This window comes from Erpetoichthys calabaricus, chromosome 1 (genome assembly GCF_900747795.2).
Source record: "Erpetoichthys calabaricus chromosome 1, fErpCal1.3, whole genome shotgun sequence".
Lineage (NCBI taxonomy): Eukaryota > Metazoa > Chordata > Cladistia > Polypteriformes > Polypteridae > Erpetoichthys > Erpetoichthys calabaricus.
The window spans coordinates 8,474,699-8,494,756 of record NC_041394.2 but is presented as its reverse complement, the minus strand read 5'-3'; positions in this window follow the sequence as shown (position 1 = coordinate 8,494,756).

Sequence of the window (20,058 nt, the reverse complement as noted above, 5' to 3'; positions counted from 1 at the left end):
TCGCAGGATTTCACTTTCACCAAACAACAAATCTTTTAATTCTCACGGATACGCCTCTTCATTGGGAAGAAACACTACTTTTTTTTCCCTGATGGCAACATGAGTTAGATGATCTACAAGTCTAAATCCGAACAATATATTCAATTTCTTTTTGCTGTTCCATTATTTCACTGAGTAATAATTTCCTTTTGTTTGCGCTAATGTGATCTTTACTATCCTTTTTTCGAGACTTTCGAATTTTAGTACTTCCGTTATCTCTAACCTGCTCTACATGTGTATCGTGCCAACATTTTTTAATTCTTTACGATGTTCTACTTTGTCATCTACTCTTTGTTTTATTTCCGGCCCCGGGCAAGATTAAATCTCTTGGCACAAAGATTCATCTTGCGGGACGTGAAAAGTGTCTCTCTGAGACTCTCTGAGGGTCCTTCCAACCTTCCAAGATTTTTTTTTTATAATGGAGAGAAAACAGTTACATAATTAAATATATATATATATACTGTCCATCCCCCTCAGCTCCGCCTGTGGACAGCGAGGTGGGCCCTGCCCGGCTCTCTACTCCTGACATCACGCTTACCCTGCCCCTCTGCCCGCAGCCTCTGTCTCTCAGATTAGCGTGAATATATCACTCCTGCAGTGCACTATGATACTTAGCGCAATAAGAGAAGTCGCAATATCAATAAGAATGTTCAAGAAAAGTATAGAAAAAAAACCGATCTAAATCCATTAAGTAGTTCTCTCATTTGCTAGCTAAGCGGAGGTAAGGAACGCACTGAGACTGTCACGTAAGTGTGGAGAACCCCATCCCCCTTCCCCTCAGCCCGCTGCGTCACTCTCGGATTCACGCAAATAAATTGGTACCACAAGCGAACTATGATACTTAGCGCAATAAGAGAAGTCGCAAAATCAACCGGAATGTTCTAGCAAATTATAGTAAAGAAATGAGCTAAATCCATTAAGTAGTTCTCGCATGAAAGGTAGACTGCTGGATGGAAGGAAAATCAACCGAAATGTACTAGCAAATTATTATAGAACTAGACATTAAGCCCATTACAATAACGAGCGCTAGAACAGTAGTCCATAAACATTAGTAGGAACAGTCTATATTAAATGGCAAGGGACCTTTTACCTCATTAAATTTTTTACGTAAAATGCCTGTAATTTTCTCTGACAGTAATACTGGCTTTGCTGTCCGTAATATGCATGTAATTTTCTGTCACAACAGTGGGCAATCAGCAGATTTTCCCCAGCAACTGATGTAATATGCGCGAAAATAAATCTACTTTTAAAAGTCATCATATTGTAATATCATGAAAATTCGTATATTTAGGAAAACCCCTTCAACGACTGACACTTTACACTTTACTGGGTCAAGCTTCTTAATCGCAAATCTGACATCCTCAGAGTGAACACTTGCACAACAATGGGGAAGCTGGTCTCCACATCCAGTCCACGTCCAGTACCCGATTGGATTTTTCGTGTTTTATGTTTTAGGTCTTACCTCATTTATTGAAATCTGATTGGATCTGCCGCGCGATATTTTATAGGTCCTGCCCTCTCCGTCTTGTGTGACGCGTCAGGCGGCCTTTGAAGCATCGCACCGTGCCCCACGCATGCGCACTTCACCAAAAGACACACATACATGGACACTGGACGCACACAGGGGTTTTATTAAAGAGGATAAAACGTGATCTAAATCCGTTAAGTAGTTCTCTTGGTTGCTAGCTAAGTGGATGTAAGGTACACCCCAAGGCTGGTACATGAGTGAGGAGGGCCCCATCCTCCTTCCCCTCAGCCCACTGCATCACTCTCGGATTCACGCAAATAAATTGGTACCACAAACGAACTATGATACTTAGCGCAATGAGAGAAGTTGCAAAATCAACCGGAATGTTCTAGCAAATTATAGTAAAGAAACGAGCTAAATCCGTTAAGTAGTTCTACCATGAAAAGTAGACAGCTGGGTGGAAGGACCGAGGGAGAGAGCATCTGTGAGGTATTACTGCCCTGGGATGCTAGAGGGGAGCCTTTATGGGCAGCTGTGGCACCACAGATTACCGCAGGGCACAGTGGGAGTTTGGTGTAGCCCTGTTGGGTTCTGTGGGGGCCTACAGTGGACTTCCACCACACTAGGGAGTGATTCCAGGTAATGCTAATGAGCCACTTGGGGCAATCTCAGGGGCAACATAAAAGGGGCTCCATTCAGGGAGCCAGAGTTGGGAGGAGGTGGGCAAAGCTTGCCGGAAGAGGGCAAGTGCAGACAGAAAGTGAAAGAGAGAGAGAAGAAGAGGAGAAAAGGACTTTGGTACATTGTACTGTGCTGTGCTCTGGGGAAGGAGAAAAAGAGTCTCCCCACCGTAAATAAAAGTGTGTTGTGTGCTGCACTTGTGTCTCTGCCTGTCTGTGTCGCGTTAGGGTGGCTGTATGCGCTCCGATGGTCCACAACGGTTACCTGATTTCTTCTAAAATAGTTCTGAAAAAGTGTCAGACTTACATCTGCTCTCTGCAAAGATTGTGGCATCTCCATGTCTGCTCGTTGACCCAGCAATGGAAGAATCTTGTAGCTGCCACTTTTGTTTTGAAGTGACTTCTATGCATTACTGAACTTACAAGATTTTGAACTTTGAGCACAGCACTTTCAGAAGGTATTCACCTGTTTTAGTTAAAACATTCCAATTTAGCACTCTTCCCAAGTTTGTAACAAGTCACTTAATGTACTGAACGAGATTTTATGTCTCAGCCCCAAGTGAAGTCTGGGTGGGGATGTCTGACATGGGCCAAGAAAAAAATGCAAAAAACCCTCACAGTTCCTGCCAATATGAAAGACAGCTACAAACTGTATAAAAGATAAATAATAATTATAAACTGCTCAAAAAATTTAAAGGCACCCTTTTTAATGGGAGTATAGCATCAAGTCAATTAAACGTCTGGGTTATTGATCTGGTCAGTTAAGTAGCAGAGGGGCTTGATAATAAGTTTCAGCTGCTTTAGTGCACTAGAGGGGCAACAATGAGATGACCCCCAAAAACAGAAATGAATGGTTTAACAGGTGGAGGGAGGCCACTGACATTTTTCCCTCCTCATCTGTCACTCGTTTTGCATTTGTCTACGGTCAGTGTCACTACTGGTAGCATGAGGCCATACCTGGACCCTACAGAGGTGGTACAGGTAGTCCAGCTTCTCCAGGATGGCACATCAGTATGTGCCTGTCATTGCCAGAAGGTTTGCTGTGTCTGCCAGCACTGTCTCAAAGGCATGGAGGAGATTCCAGGAGACAGACAGGCAGTTATTCTAGGAGAGCTAGACAGGGCCCCTCGTAGAAGGTCCTTAACCCATCAGCTGGACCCATGGGTATCTGCTCTGTGGAAGGTGGCCAGGTGTGGTCATTAGCCGCCTGCCTATTTAAGGGGCCGCCTCCCTACAATCAAGGACTGAAGTCGGGTGAGGAGTGGACAAGGTTTGTGTGCAGGAGAGTGGAGGTGGCCTGAAGAGCAGGCAGAGAGTGAGAGAGGCCTGGACTTTGGGGGAGTTTGGTGCTTGAGGCACTGGGTTGTGCACTTATGGACTGTGATTATATGTATAATAAATGTGTGGTGGACTGTACAATGGTGTCTGTCTGTCTGTGTCCAGGCAGCTTATCACAGCTCCTTTGGGCAAACAGGTACAGGATGAGCACTGGCAGAGCCTACAAAATGACCTCCAGCAGGCAGGTCACTGGTGTGAACGTCTCTGACCAAACAATCAGAAACAGACTTCATGAGGGTGGCCTGAGGACCCGACGTCCTCTAGTGGCCCTGTGCTCACTGCCCTCCCAACACTGTGGAGCTCGACTGGCATTTGTCATAGAATACCAGAATTGGCAGGTCTGTGCTTTTCACAGATGAGAGCAGGTTCACCCTGAGCACATGTGACAGACGTGAAAGGGTCTGAAGAAGCTGTGGAGAACGTTATGCTGCCTATAACATCATTCAGCATGACCAGTATGGTGCTGGGTCAGTGATGGTATATCTGGGGAGGCATATCCATGGAGGGACGCACAGACCTCTGCAGGCTAGACAACTGCACCTTTACTGTCATTAGGTATCAGGATGAAATCCTTGGACCCACTGTCAGACCCTATGCTGGTGCAGTGGTTCCTGGGTTCCTCCTCATGTCCGGCCTGTGGTAAGAGTATGCAGGCAGTTCCTGGAGAATGAAGGAATTAATACCATTGACTGGCCCCCTCTCACGCTCACTCGCCTGACCCCAATCCAATAGAACACCTCTGGGTGGGACATTATGTTTCGGTCCATCCGACACCTCAGACCATCCACAAGCTCAGTGATGCCCTGGTCCAGATCTGTGAGGAGATCCCACAGGACACCAGCCGTCGTCTCATTAGGACGTTGTGAGGCACATGGGGTTTGGCATAAAAACTACTGAGTACGATTTGGAGTTGCTACAATGACATTTCGGCAAAATGGACTTGCCTGCCTGCTGCTGTATCATTCTATCATTCTTTCCCTTTGATTTTCGGGGTGTCTTTGAATTCAGCCCTCTGTAGGTTGATCATTTTCATTTCCATCACACGATGTGCCGTCCTTACGTTCCTAACACATTACCAGTCCATAGCAGTAGAGATAGCCAGGTTTTCCCATTGAGATCTGATGTGTTTTGAAAGTGTTCCTTTAATTTTTTTGTGCAGTTTATATTAAATCAAAAAAACAAACACTACTGAAAACACAAATATACAGTAAATATCGATTCACTGGCCACTTTATTAGGTACACCTTTGCACCGGTTTGGATCCCCTTTTACCTTCACTGCTGCCCTAATTCTTTGTTGCAGATTCAGCAAAGTGCTGGAAACGTTCCTCAGAGATTTTGCTCCATATTGACATGACAGCGTCACGCAGTTGCTGCAGATTTGTCAGCTGCACATCATTGATATGAATCTCCCGTTCCACCACATCCCAATAGGATTGAGATCTGCTGACTGTGGAGGCCATTTGAGTCTAGTGAACTCATTGTCATGTTAAAAAAAAAAACGAGTTTGAGATGATTTGAGTTTTATGACATGGCATGGCATATCCTGCTGGAAGTGGCCATCAGAAGATGGGGACACTGCCGTCACAAATGAATGGACATGGTCAGCAATACTCAAGTAGACTGTGCCATTTAAACAATGCACAGTTGACACTAAAATGCCCAAAGTGTGAAATATAATATCCCTGACACCATTACACCACCACCACCACCAGTCTGAACCATTGATACAAGGCAGGATGGATCTCTGCTTTCATTCTGATGATGCCAAATTTTGACCCTACCATCTGAATGTCTTAGCAGAAATCGAGACTCATCAGACCAGGAAATGTTTGTCCAATTTTGATGATCTCATGAGAATTGTAGCCTCAGTTGCCTGTTCTTTGCTGACAGGAGTGGTACCCAGTGTGGTCTCTTGCTGCTATAGCCCACCTGCTTCAAGGTTCGACGTGCTGTGCATTCAGAGATCCTCTTCTGCTCACCTCGGTTGTAACAAGTGCTTATCTGAGTTACTGTTGCCGTTCTATCAGCTTGAACCAGTCTGGCCATTCTCCTCTGACCTCTGGCATCTACAAGGCATTTTCACCCAGAGAAGTGCCACTCACTGTATATTTTCCCTTTTTCAGACCATTCACTGTAAACCCTAGAGATGGTTGTGCGTGAAAATTCCAGTAGATCAGCAATTTCTGAAATATTCAGAGCAGCCCGTCTGGTACCAACAACCATGTCACTTTCAAAATCACTTCAGTCCCCTTTCTTCGTCATTCTGATGCACGGTTTGAACTTCAACAGGTTGTCTTGTTATGTCTACCTGCCTAAATGCATTGAGTTGCTGCCGTGTGATTGGCTGGTTAGATATTTGTGTTAATAAGCAGTTGAACATGTGTACCTAATAAAGTGGCCGGTGATTGTATATTAAGGAACATTAATGCAGTTATAAGTACAATCAGCAAATCCTTAAGGCCACTACACCAATACTGAGTAGGGCCTCCTTTTCAAAACAGCCTCAGTTCTTAATGGCAGGGTGTCACACACACGTGAATAGGGGGCAGCCAACGGTCCTGACGCTGCGGGAAAATAACAATTAAGGGGCTTATGCCTCTCTCTCTCTTATTCTCCAGGAGAAAAGAAGACAACTAAATGCATCTTTTGGAACTCGACCGCAGTTACACGCATCCACAATAAGCAATCCAGTTCCAGCTTTTGAAGATACAACGCCACTGGATGACTTCACTTCCACCTTCTCCCTGTGTCATCATCTCTGGTCCTTTTCCTCCATTACAAATGTCATTTCCAGTCCGTCTAATATAAAAGTCCCCCTAGTTCACTCAATCAGTGTCTACTGAAGTTTGTTATACAATACAATACAACACAATTTATTTTTGTATAGCCCAAAATCACACAAGAAGTGCCGCAATGGGCTTCAACAGGCCCTGCCTCTTGACAGCCCCCCAGCCTTGACTCTCTAAGAAGACAAGGAAAAACTCTCAAAAAATCCTTGTAGGGAAAAAATCGAAGAAACCTCAGGAAAGGCAGTCCAAAGAGAGACCCCTTTCCAGGTAGGTTGGGCGTGCAGTGGGTGTCAAAAGAAGGGGGTCAATACAATACATTACAATACACAGAACAGAACAAATCCTCAATACAGTATAAAAATAAAAATTTTAGAAGTACTGAGCAGAATTTAACAGTAGATGGAGACCTCATCCATCAAGCTGCCTACCCCATTTGGCCATTCCACGGCTGAAACAGCGCTGGGCCAGCCAATCCGATGAAAGGACCCCTGTACCCGATGATTCCTGCGATCCTCCATCAGAGATGACTTTACCTTAGGCAGGCAAAACAACTTGGCAGGTGGGCAGTTGGCACCAAGTGCCACTTTTGAGTACCGAGAAGAGAAACAGAATAGGTGAGGGATAGTATCCAATTCTAACTATCATGTTACTTCTGTTTTAGTACTAATGACTAACAACAGAGATGCAGTCTGTACAGTTAATCAGCAGCTCTAGTCAGGGTGTGCTAAACTGAAGTAGTGAGTCTTCAGCCGGGATTTAAAAGCTGAGACTGAAGGGGCACCTCTTATAGAAGTTATGTGCTTGTTTTACAGTACAGAAGGACGAATCAAAGTGACCTACAGTATACAGGACGGCGTCACAAACCTTCATGTGAGTGTTTTTGTGTTTTCTGTCTTTCACACAGAGATTCCAGAAAAAGTTGGAAATTTTTCTTTCAGTTTCTGGTCCCTGTTGACATGATTCCATCACACTCTTTCTGCAGAATGTCAGCCACACATTCTACCATATCCCAAAGTTGTGCAATTGGATTCAGACTGAAAAGACCACTGAAGAACACTGAACTCATTGCCATGTTCAATAGAGTTTGAGAGTGCGCCTTTACTTTGTGACCTGGTGCATTATAATGCCGAACGTAGCCATTAGAAGATGTGGCCATGAAGGGATGGACATGGTCAGCAACAATACTCAAATAGTCTAGGACGTTTGATTAGTTGGTATTAACAGGCCCAAACTTTGTCAAGGGTGGCACGGTGGCGGCACTGCTGCCTCGCAGTAAGGAGACCTGGGTTCGCTTCCCAGGTCCTCCCTGCGTGGAGTTTGCATGTTCTCCCCGTGTTTGCCTGGGTTTCCTCCGGGTACTCTGGTTTCCTCCCACAGTCCAAAGACATGCAGGTTAGGTGTATTGGTGATCCTAAATTGTCCCTAGTGTGTGCTTGATGTGTGCTTGGTGTGTGGGTGTGTGTGCCCTGCCCGGGGATTTGTTCCTGCCTTGCATCCTGTGTTGGCTGAGATTGACTCCAACAGACCCCCGTGACCCTGTGTTAGGATACAATGGGTTTTATAATGGATGGATGGATGGAACTTTGTCAAGAAAACATTCTCCACTCCATTACACCACCACCAACATCACCAACCAGGACTGTTAACCTAAGGCAGGTTGGGTGCATGGATTCCTGCTAATGGCACCAAATTCTTTGCTCCTTAGCAGAAATGGAGTCTTCAGACCATTCTACATATTTTTTCAGTCTTCATCATTCCCAATGTTGGTGAGCCTCAGCTTTCTGTTATTGGCTGACAGGAGTGGAACCTGACGTGGTCTTCTGCTGTTGTAGCCCATCTGCCTCAAGATTCAACACAAGATGCTTTCCTGCTCACAATACTTGTAAAGAGTGGTCATCAGTCCCGCTTGGCACCAACAGTCCCTTGCGGTTCATTCGAATGCATTTGGGAGTTGGTGAGTATTCACTGTAATGTTTCCGTGCTTTGTTATTTTCTGGATATTTTGAACCTGTTCTCTGTTTTTTGACTTTGCCTTGTATTTCATATTGGTTTTGCTTTGTTTTACCTTTATTGTGTCCGACAAAACCCTTTTGTACCCCACTGACCTTAGTTTTTGTTACTGAGCAATTTTTAAATATAGATAGATAGATAGATAGATAGATAGATAGATAGATAGATAGATAGATAGATAGATAGATAGATAGATAGATAGATAGATAGATAGATAGATAGATAGATAGATAGATAGATAGATAGATAGATAGATAGATAGATAGATAGATAGATAGATAGATAGATAGATAGATACTTTATTAATCCCAAGGGAAAATTCACATACTCCAGCAGCAGCATACTAATAAAGAAAATATTAAATTAAAGAGTGATAACAATCTTTATGTACATATTGTCACAAAAACAACATGAAGTCACCAAAAGGTTTGGGGCAGCCAGCCATATAATGTGCCTCAACTGCAAAAAGGGTTAAATACTGCGAGATGTTCACAAGAACGAATCCAAAACAGAACTGATTTTGTTAGATAAAGATTTATATGCTGAGACCGGAAGTGCCATCATCAGTGGCGCCGGAACCCTGCGGGATTTCCCATGGATTGTCTACAAGAGATTGAGAGTGACAGTCAGCACATCCCCCACCCCCTGGTCTGGTGTGGAATTAGTATTATTTAGGCCCTTCAGCTGTCTCCCAATCACAAGTGTGTAACAATACGAGGGTTGTCTGGGTTCCGCGCAGAATTGTATCGTTTGTCGAGTGTTAGCCTGTTGAAACCTGTTCTGCTGGGTAGAGGGATTATTCAAGTGGTTGCATGTTTTTGTTCAGATGTTTTGCTCGCTCTCTTCCTTCAGAATGAACAGGAGAAGCAAACAAACTGAGAGTGCGCAGCTGGCGCTAGCGGCGAAGCTCCCGACTCCATGCGTGCGTGACTTTCGAGTGATGATTTTTTACGACTTTTCTGATGGTTTAACAGCTAAAGAGTGCTGCCAAAAACTTTCTCGCATCTTCAAGAAGAATGCTCCAAAGAAGACGATGGTTTTTAAGTGATTCCAGCACTTCAGCACAGGCCACTTCAACTTTGACGATGAAGAACGTGAACCGAAACCGCGAAGTTCGACTGATGGCAGAAATGCTGATCGTGTGAAGGAGTTCCTGGAAGAAGATGGTCGTGTGACCATCAGGAAAATTGCCCTGGAACTTGGGATGAACTGGTATGCTGTCGACACCATCATTCAACGAGATCTTGGCTTTACAAAGAAATGTGCCCGATGGGTTTCAAGGCTGCTGACTGTGGAACAAAAGCAAGCTCGCGTGGAATGGTGCAAGTTTTTCTTTGACAAATTCAACAATGGCCAATCGATCTTGCACCATGTGACTTTTGGCTCTTCCCGAAGGTGAAAGTACCCCTGCGAGGCCACAACTTCGAAACTCGAGAGGAACTGATTGCAGCTGTCAAAGAACAGCTGGACAACCTCCCAAAGACAGCCTTTCGCGAGTGTTTTGCGGCGTGGGTCAGAAGAGCCCAAAAGTGCATTGATGTTGGCGGTGAATACTTGGAAAAAGTTTAAAAAGGATCGAAGTACATGAGAAAAATAGAAAAAAAAATCCTTGGCTACTTATTTCGAGTGATTCCGCGCGGAACCCAGACAACCCTTGTGTGTGTATGTATATATATATATATATATATATATATATATATATATATATATATATATATATATATATATATATTTATATAAAATCCAATGTCTGTCTGTCTGTATGTCTGCTGTCCACTTTTCACGAGAGAACTACTTAATGGATTTAGATCGTTTTTTTTCTAGAATTTGCTTGAACATTCCAGTTGATTTTGTGACTTCTCTCATCATGCTAAGAATCATAGTTCGCTTGCGGTACCGATTTATTTGAGCGAATCCAAGAGAGACGCAGCGGGCTGAGGGGAAGGGGACGGGGCCCCCCTCACTAACGCATCAGCCTCAGGGCGTATCTTACATCCGCTTAGCTAGCAAATAAGAGAACTACTTAACTGATTTAGATCAGGATTTTTTCTAGAATTTGCTTGAACATTCCGGTTGATTTTGCAACCTATCTCATCGTGCTAAGTATAATAGTTCGCTTGTGGTACTGATTTATTTGCACAAATCCAAGAGACACGCAGTGGATCGAGGGGAGGGGGAAAGGGCCCCCCTTACTCATGCATCAGCCTCAGGGCGTATCTTACATCTGCTTAGCTAGCAAACAAGAGAACTACTTAACGGATTTAGATCGGGTTTATTTCTAGAATTTGCTTGAACATTCCGGTTGATTTTGCGACTTCTCTCATCGCACTAAGAATCAGAGTTCACTTACAGAAGCGATACATTCACACTAAACCGAGACAGAGGCTGTGGGCCAAGGGGAGGGGGAAGCCTGAAGTCAGTAGTAGGGAGTCTGGCAGGGCCTTCCTTACTGTCCTGTTTCACTATTACGTGGGCATGGGGCCACGGAGGATGGCCAGTATATATATATATATATATATATATATATATATATATATATATATATATATATATATATATATATATATATATATATATATATATACAGTAAATACGTATATATTGTGAAAGATAGAGGCACTGTTGACCCCTTGAACCCTCAGACCAGACGTCAGACACCAGATAAAAGTCCAATATGACTTTATTTTATAATAATTATGTGCACCAAGCACACTCCACTCCACTATACTCATAAATAAACACAATAATAAATCAATAATCAATCCTTCACTCCCAGACGTGTTGCCACCCTTCCACCCAGCTCAGCTCGCCGTCTGGGATTTCCCATAGTCCTTTTATAGTCCTTGACCTGGAAGTGTTTCGCCCTCTCTGTCCACGTGACTACGAACACTTCCAGGTCATATAAAAACTCCACTTCTTCACCCCGGAAGCACGTTGTTCCTTCCGGTCATGTGTTTATGATGCACTTCCGGGTTATAGGGCACGTAGCACTCTGTGAGCCTCCCTGCAGCGACTCCTGGCGGCCCCAACGCTATCCAGCAGGGCTGTGTATTTAAACTCCATAGTCCATGATTCCCTGCTGGAACTCGGGGCATCCCTATGTTGCAGGTAGGGCTCCATCCGGCGGCTTGGAGGTGTTGGCCGGAATATATGCCTGGCAATCCCTCACAATATATACAGTAAATACGTATATATATATATATATATATATATGTATATGTATTTATATATCTACACTTTGAAGTCCCAGGAGACTAAGTGATTGGGACCTCTTGAGCTCATAACTCTCAGCTTCGGGGCCCTGTAACTAAAATCTCGACCTCCCACTGTTATTTCATTCATCCTTGGAATCATAAGCAGGCCGGAATTCTGAAATTTTAATGTGAACTCAGGTTAGTAAGTAATGGCAAGTTCAGATAAATAGGCAGGGCCGCTGCCTTTTAAGGCTTTATATGTTAAAAGGAGGATGATAGGCCTAATATCTATGCCAATGGTTTCCAAACTTGGTCCTGGGGACCCCTGGTGGCTGCAGTTTTTTGTTCCATACCAACTTCCATTTTTCATTGGATTCTTAGCCTAATTAAGTGAGTTGTTATTTTCCAGTTTCTGTGTTTTGGAGTCAATGTAGAAATTACAAACTAAGTTGGTAAATCTTTATTAAAACTAGGGTGCTCTGCCCGCTACTTACTTCGCTCGCCAACACTCAGGCGGGTGCTACACGCTAGCCACTTTGCGGATCTGCCACTCACGTATGGGGACTTTTACTGTAATAATAATAATAATTCATTACATTTATATAGTGCTTTTCTCAGTACTCAAAACTGTAAAACTTCAATAAATTTTTTGAATTAACTTTTCATCAATATCGCATTGAATTTTGATTCCGTGTTTGGAGTTACATCGCGACAACGCAACGTATAACTGCCCGTTAGTGAATTTCGTTTTTTTCTCTCTAATAAATAAACCGACTTTTTCAAATGTTTGTCTCTGTGATTTGTTAATTGTCATAGCAAAAGTTATTCTAACGGGAAACTGTAAATGTTTTAATATGAATGGCATATCGCGATCTCCTTTGGTGTCTAATGTTATCCCCTGAAGATGTACTGCATTACCTTTCTTGTCGCCTGTTAAAATTTTACATGTCATTGCCATGTAACCGATCGACAATTTTTGGTGTTAATTCATTTAACTTCATCGTTTCTCGTGCTAGGATTGCCTGTGTACTCATTTCTTCTGTTGATAACCCTTCGCGATGAAATTTATCAATAAGATTTGGACATAATATGTCTTCTTTTATTGGAAACTTAAAGTGAGGAAAACGTAAAAAATGTATAAGAGCTGAGAGCGCAGGAAGTGTGTCTGACTAAAGCATTCACATGAATGAGAAGTGAGAGGACCGCGGGCGTGGGCCGTGAACCGGAAATGGTGGAGAGGAGGGCAGGACTTAAAAAAATCTCTTAGCAAAAGTCTCATCTCAAGATTTTCTTTTATAATAGAGAGATGTAATAAGCAGTTACTGTTATATGGGGAATATGTATTTATTGAAGTCATTAGCAATATTTTCAACCTAATTTTTATTCTGCTTTTCCAGATGTTCTGGTTATTTAATTAATGAATTACTAATTAGCGGGTCTGTCACCAAAGTCATTGCTGCTTTCATCGTTCATCTGCTATGCTGGTTGTTAATCGTCCCTATTAGGGTTACATAAAGGGAGCAAACTGCACAGGAATAATAGGAAAACAACAAAATAGAGTTGAGCATTTATAGATTTAGTAAAAAATAGAAATATTTCTAAATGTCTTACAAATGTAAAAACCATACTGTTGTGTTTTTCTGAATGCAGAATAAGAGAAGAGTAAAAAAGGACCAGCTAATTAAATGAGATCAGTTGTTATCGATTATTATTACTGATTGTGAAGCTGGTTGGAACAAAAACCTGTAGCCACAGGAGGTCCCCAAGGCTGAGTTTGGGAACCACTGATCACTGCCAATTAAATATTACAAGTCTTATTTAACAAACTGCAAAAAGCACATTTTTTTTCACCCCAATTCGTCCTGCTTCTGAACTCTGTCACACATGTATAAAATAATAAATAATAACACATCAACAAAGTCCAGTAATGGTGCCCAATGACACAGTGCCATTCTTAACTGAAGAATAATTGGACTGATTATAGAAATGCAAGCAAAATAACCTCAGTGTACTTGGAATGGCTACAAATGAACTGGTAGCAAAAGCCGGATTGGCAATATCCATATGGGGAAAACAAACAAACAAATAAATAAATAAATAAAAAACAGAATGATCTCGCCATGAATTTGTTTGGCATTGGCTCAGAATATCTGACGGGCATTGTTTGAAAATGACAGGAGTGATTTGGTAAAGACTGTAGCTGACACTTCTTTTTGAATATGATGGCTGTTGACTGATGCTTTGCATATACAGACATGGCTGAAAATATTGGTACCATTCAATTAAAAAATAAACAAATAAATAAGAACTCACCGTCTTCTAACTAACTAACTAACCTGAAACTAACAAAAGTATTTGGTATCCACAATTTTTCATAATCACATTTAGTAGGACAGACATCTGCTGTATGACCAAATATATTATCCAAATTAATAAAAGGAGAAACGTCTGTGTATCTGTGTGTTCATCTCTGTCATTCCAACAGATGGCACATCACAAACATTTGTAGTAAAAAAACACATTGCATTTGACGTTCTAACACATGGCACACCACAAACATTAGCACTGCTTTTTGCAAATTCCATACCAAAAGGCATATAACAGAGACCAATGCATTGCATGTGTCATTCCAATAGATGGCGCATCAAATTTGTAGTAATGCATTTTACTACTATAAACGTTTCTGATGCGCCATCTGTTGGAGTGAAAAATGAAATACATTTTACTACTACATGTATTACAAAATACATTAATGGTGGGGATCTAGTTTGATTACTTAGATTTCAGTTTGTCCAACACCGATAGTCCAGCTAGTTTTAAATAATTAGGCAAATGAAATGACATTAATAGAACTTCCTTAAGCATCCAGCTCATAAAAATCCCACCAAAATCTTAACTGGAGAAGTATAATCAAAAAAAAAAAAAAATACTGACTCCCATATAAAAAATTGAATACCTATGGAAGAAGAAGAATCCTTAAGTTAAAATCTCAAACCACATCCGTTGGAGGTGATAACTGCCGCCGAGCTCTTTCTATAGCTCTGAGTGACATTTCTACATGTCTTGAGTGGCCCACTTTTCTTCATTTCTCTCCAGCGCTTTCACTTCTTTCCACAGTTGTTCAGATCAGGACTCTTCTCCTCCATTCGTATGTGCTGGTGAGGTACGTTTCAGGTTGTTATCCTGCAGGAGGGCACCAAACTTATGACTGAGATGCACCTTTCTGACAATGGGCTCTAGATTTCACCCGAAAATACTCTAAAAGCTTTTCTGATTTTATTGTGTCTTGCACAGATTCAAAGAGGCAGCAAAGCAATCTGAAAACATCACTAAGCCCCCTCTCTGCATCATGGAAGGGCTACTGTGTTTGTCTTTGCAAGCTTTTGTTTATCTTACTGTGAAGACAGACTTGGTATTACTTATCATAAAGTTCTCATCTTTGTTAACACAGAAGGCATGTGACTTGCCGACATGCATTGTGCAAAGCTCCAGAGGTTGTTTGTGTTCCTCTCTTATTTGTAGAAGTGGAATCTTTCTAGGTCTTCTATTATGGAGCCCATTTTCATTCAGACAGTGACAGAGGATGCAACTTGAAAGTGTGCACTTTGAGGCCTTCGGTCTCAGCTTTTAAACTCCGGCTGAAGACTCACGACTTCAGTTCAGCACACCCTGACTAGAGCTGCTGATTAACTGTACAGACTGCATCTCTGTTGTCAGTCATTAGCACTAAAACATAAGTAACATGATAGTTATAGTTTGTTACTAACCCTCACCTATTCTGTTTCTCTTCTCGGTACTCAAAGGTGGCACCTGGTGTCACTGCCCTACTGCCAGGTAGGCACCACAATTCGGTGTCCACTGGATGCTCAAATTGTTCTTTATTCAGTTTCCAATTAATCCAAAATGCTGATGCAAGAATTATTACAAGAACAAGAAAATACAAATGCATAACTCCAGTTCTTAAATCCTTACACTGCCTCCCAGTTAAGTTTAGGGCAGATTTCAAAATCCTCCTTTTAACATATAAAGCATTAAATGGCCGAGGTCCGGCTTACTTGTCGGAAGTTATCATGACTTACAAACCAGAGCGCACATTAAGATCTCAAGATGCCGGTCTGCTTAACTCTTTTAGGGCTCTTTTTTTTTTTGTTTCTTATCTCCCAGGGCTGAATATTTTTCCAAAAACTAACATTTTTTAAAAAAGAACACAAAGCAATTGTTTAACATATCAAATCAACAAAAAATATTTACTTGTGACAAATGTTACTGTCTTGCATGTTGTATGAGCCTGCATACTCTATGATTTCACATACATATCACATACATTTTACACAGAAAAGTCTGATCTCGCTCAAAGCAGCCAATTTCAGTCATTGCCACATTGCACTCCTTACAATATGTGTTGCTTTGGTGCCTACTTTTCAATTGTCTGTTGCTGCACTTTCTCACATATATTGTTAGTGTGTACTGTGGCTGAGGTCTCCAGGCCTCTGAACAAATCCAAATCGTATTTTGGGATATCATCTACTGTTGAATTCTGCTCCGTACTTTATATTGTATTGAGAATTCCTTGTGTTCTGTTCTGTGTAATGTATTGTATTGACCCCACTTTTTTGACACTCACTGCATGCCCAACCTACCTGGAAAGGGGTCTCTCTTTGAACTGCCTTTCCCAAGGTTTCTTCCATTTTTTCCCTGTTTCCTTTTAGGGGCAATAGCTCCCTAGTTGGAATAAATTCTTTTGTAATTGCGGTGTTGTAAGTAACCGAAAACTATATAGATATGATATTAAAAGGGGTGTGATACGGCGGTAAAAATCACATAAGAGAAAATAACTTAGGTTTCTTTACTGACGATTTACGCGGCATTACAGACGGGAAGCCATGACAAAACTTTATCAAGGTGGGATCTTGAGCTATACAGTCTGCCATTTTTTGTCACTGCGCTGGAAGGCTTTTTAGGACAGATGACGATATCACCCATCCGTCGACTTCAAAGTATTTGGCTGCTGTCCAAATCTTTATATACTGTCTTCTCCACATGTAGACTGTTACTTAGGTTCCAAATAAGGAGAGGATTCGATTTCATTTCTAACCTACAGAAATAGTACAATGCCCCATTTTCGTAGCTGTACCTTCTCTTTTCAAATGCTTATATAGCAATTCTAAATGCTGAGCCCCTTTGTACTAAATCTGGCTCAGCTATGCATGTACAAAGAAAAGAAAAACAGATTTAAAATGTCTGCACAGAGACAGCAACATTAAACTTAATATTATAATAAACGTATTATAACATTCCCTACAAGGGTTTTTTTTGGGAGTTTTTCGTTGTCTTCTTAGAGAGTCATGGCTATGGGGGCTGTCAAGATTGCAGGGCCTGTTAAAGACCATTGCAGCGCTTCTTGTGTGATTTTGGGCTATAGAAAAATAAATTGTATCGTATTGTATTGATCTTGATGGGCAGCATGGACCTCTTTTTTGGAGTTTTCCTTGTTTTTTTCTCCTCCGTTCAAACCATCTTTCTCTTCAATCTCAGGTTAATTTTCCTGATGCAACAACATCCAGAGATGTTGGTTACATGTTTTAAACTTTTTCAATAATATTAGCACCAGTGGTCGCAGGAATACCAAGCTCTTTCAACATGATCTCATCACCGTTACGTTGACCCTGCTTAGCCATCTCCTCAGACAACTCTCTGCTTGTCCTTCTCTTTCCATGGCGTAGTTGAGTGAGGACTTTTCTCCATTTTAGTAAACTGAAGACGCCTGGACTAATCATTAAAAGACATGAGTGTGCTTGAAGGATCACTACCAGATGATTATTCTTACAACTTCTAAACGGCTCCAATAATTTTGTCCCAGCCATTTTTGAGTGTCTTTCCAGTGCCAACCAAATAAATGCAGTTAAAGGGTGGAATATTTTGCAGGAGGGCGGCACGGTGGGGCAGTGGTAGCGCTGCTGCCTCGCAGTAAGGAGACCCGGGTTCACTTCCCAGGTCCTCCCTGTTTGGAGCTTGCATTTTCTCCCCGTGTCTGCGTGGGTTTCCACTGGGCGCTCCGGTTTCCTCCCACAGTCCAAAGACATGCAGGTTAGGTGGATTGGCGATCCTAAATTGGCCCTAGTGTGTGTGCTTGGTGTGTGTGTCCTGCGGTGGGTTGGCACCCTGCCCGGGATTTGTTCCTGCCTTGTGCCCTGTGTTGGCTGGGATTGGCTCCCTGTGTTCGGATTTAGCGGGTTGCAAAATGGATGGATGGATTGAGCTATTACAGTTCTGAAATTGTTGCATTCCTATTTAATGTAACTGTAGTTGCGTCTTTTCCAGCTACAGCTTTTCCAGCTTTTCCAGTCTTTTCCCAAACTTGAGCAGCTACTGAGTTGGTAAGGTAGGACCCAGCTTGAGTCAAACGCGTAACAAAAAGAAAGTCCTCAGTCCAAAAAAGCTCATTTTTAAAAGAAAGGCCATGCCGCCCCTGTAATAGCTCTTTAACAGGAATTCTCTTAAGAAAGCTTTGGTTTCCTTTGGTACCCAATGTAACAAGAAGGTTAATTGTGGCAATTTAATTTGTGAAAATGAAAATTATTTCACCATGCCATGCAATTAAGCTGAGAGAGAGGGAGAGAGAGATGGACAAAGGACAGCTGTAAGTCATGTTAGATTGATGAAGGGTATGTGAGGGGCACACAAGCAGATGCTGATGTCTGTGTGCCCACTGTGGTTGAACAAACCCAGAGTCTGTGATAAATGATGAGAATAGGTGAAGGTATTTATAACCAGCCAATGCTCTGGTAGTTACCCATATCTGACATGATTTGTCAGAGGGTTTATAATGACGAGGGTCCAGCACAACGACAGAAGCGAACCTAGATTGTTGACATTCCCGGCTGGAAGGAATATCTGACATCTCCCACTTGGCTAGGATGTCTCTCTGCTTCTCTCTGGCATGTCTATGTATGTTTTATATCTATATATATATATATAAAAGCCAAATACCACTGACTCACTCATCACGGAATCTCCTGAACCATGACGACTTGGGACTTGAAATTTGGAATGTATGTTACCCTTGGCTAATAGGTGCTCACTAAAAAACGGTTTTAAAAATTTTGTGGTCCAAGTGCGAAATTTCTTATAGTTTTTTAGTCCTGTTTATATGTCTGTCCACTTTTCACGAGAGAACTACTTAACGGCTTGAGATTGTTTTTTTTTCTATAATTTGTTGAACATTCTGTTGATTTTGAGACATCTCTCATCGCGTTAAGTATCATAGCTCGCTTCCAGTTCCGATTTATTAGCACAAATCTGAAAGAGACTCATTGGGCTGCTGGGAGAGGGCGGGGCCATCCTCACTCATGCATCTGCCTCGGGGAGTAACCTTAACTCTGCTAAGTTAGTGAACGAAAGAACTACTTAACGGACTTATATCTTTTTTTTCTAGAATTTTCTTGAACATTCTGGTTGATTTTGCGACTTCTCTCATTGCGCTAAGAATCATATTTCACTTGCAGGAGTGATATATTCACACTAATCCGAGACAGAGGCTGCATGCCGAGGGGAGGGAGAAGAGTGACGTCAGGAGTAGGGAGCTGGGCAGGGTCCTCCTCACTGTCCTGTTTCACTAATACGTAGGCATGGGGCCGCGGGGGATGGCCAATATATATATATATTGTGAGGGATGGCCGGCCATTTACCCCGGCCAATACCCCCAGGCCGCTAGATGGAGCCCTCCCTGTAGCATGGAAGTGCCCCGAAGACCAGCAGGGAATTATGGACAATGGAGTTTTTATTCCCATCCCTGCTGGACACCGTGGGGCCCACCAGAGGACGCTGCAGGGAGGCTCAAGGACTTATACGTGCCCTATAACCCGGAAGCACATCATAATCATATGACCAGAGGGAATGACGTGTTTCCGGGTTGAAAAGAAGGACTTTTTATCTGACCCGGAAGTGATAAGAAATCACATGGACTGTAAGATGGGAAACGCTTCCGGGTCAGGGAATATAAAAGGACGATGGAAAATCCTAGACGTTGAGCTGAGCTGGGTGGAAGGGTGGCAACGCGTTTGGGAGTGGAGGATTGTGTATTGGTTATTGGAATTATTATTATTTGAGTATTGTGGAGTGGAGGGTGCTTTGTGCACATTTATTATTATTATTATTATTATTATTATTAACAATTAAACATTATTTGGACTTTTATCTGGTGTCTAATGTCTAGTCTGAGGGTTCAAGGGGTCACGGAGACCTTAAACAGTCACTAAATATATATATATATATATAAGTATATATATATTGTAAAATAAGCACAAAAAACGCTGTCAAAGGTTTGGGATAGATAGATAGATAGATAGATAGATAGATAGATAGATAGATAGATAGATAGATAGATAGATAGATAGATAGATAGATAGATAGATAGATAGATAGATAGATAGATAGATAGATAGATAGATAGATAGATAGATAGTGTGGAACGAGCCCCGGACACAGACAGGCAGACATGTTTTAATCACCACCACACGTTTATTTACACTACTAATA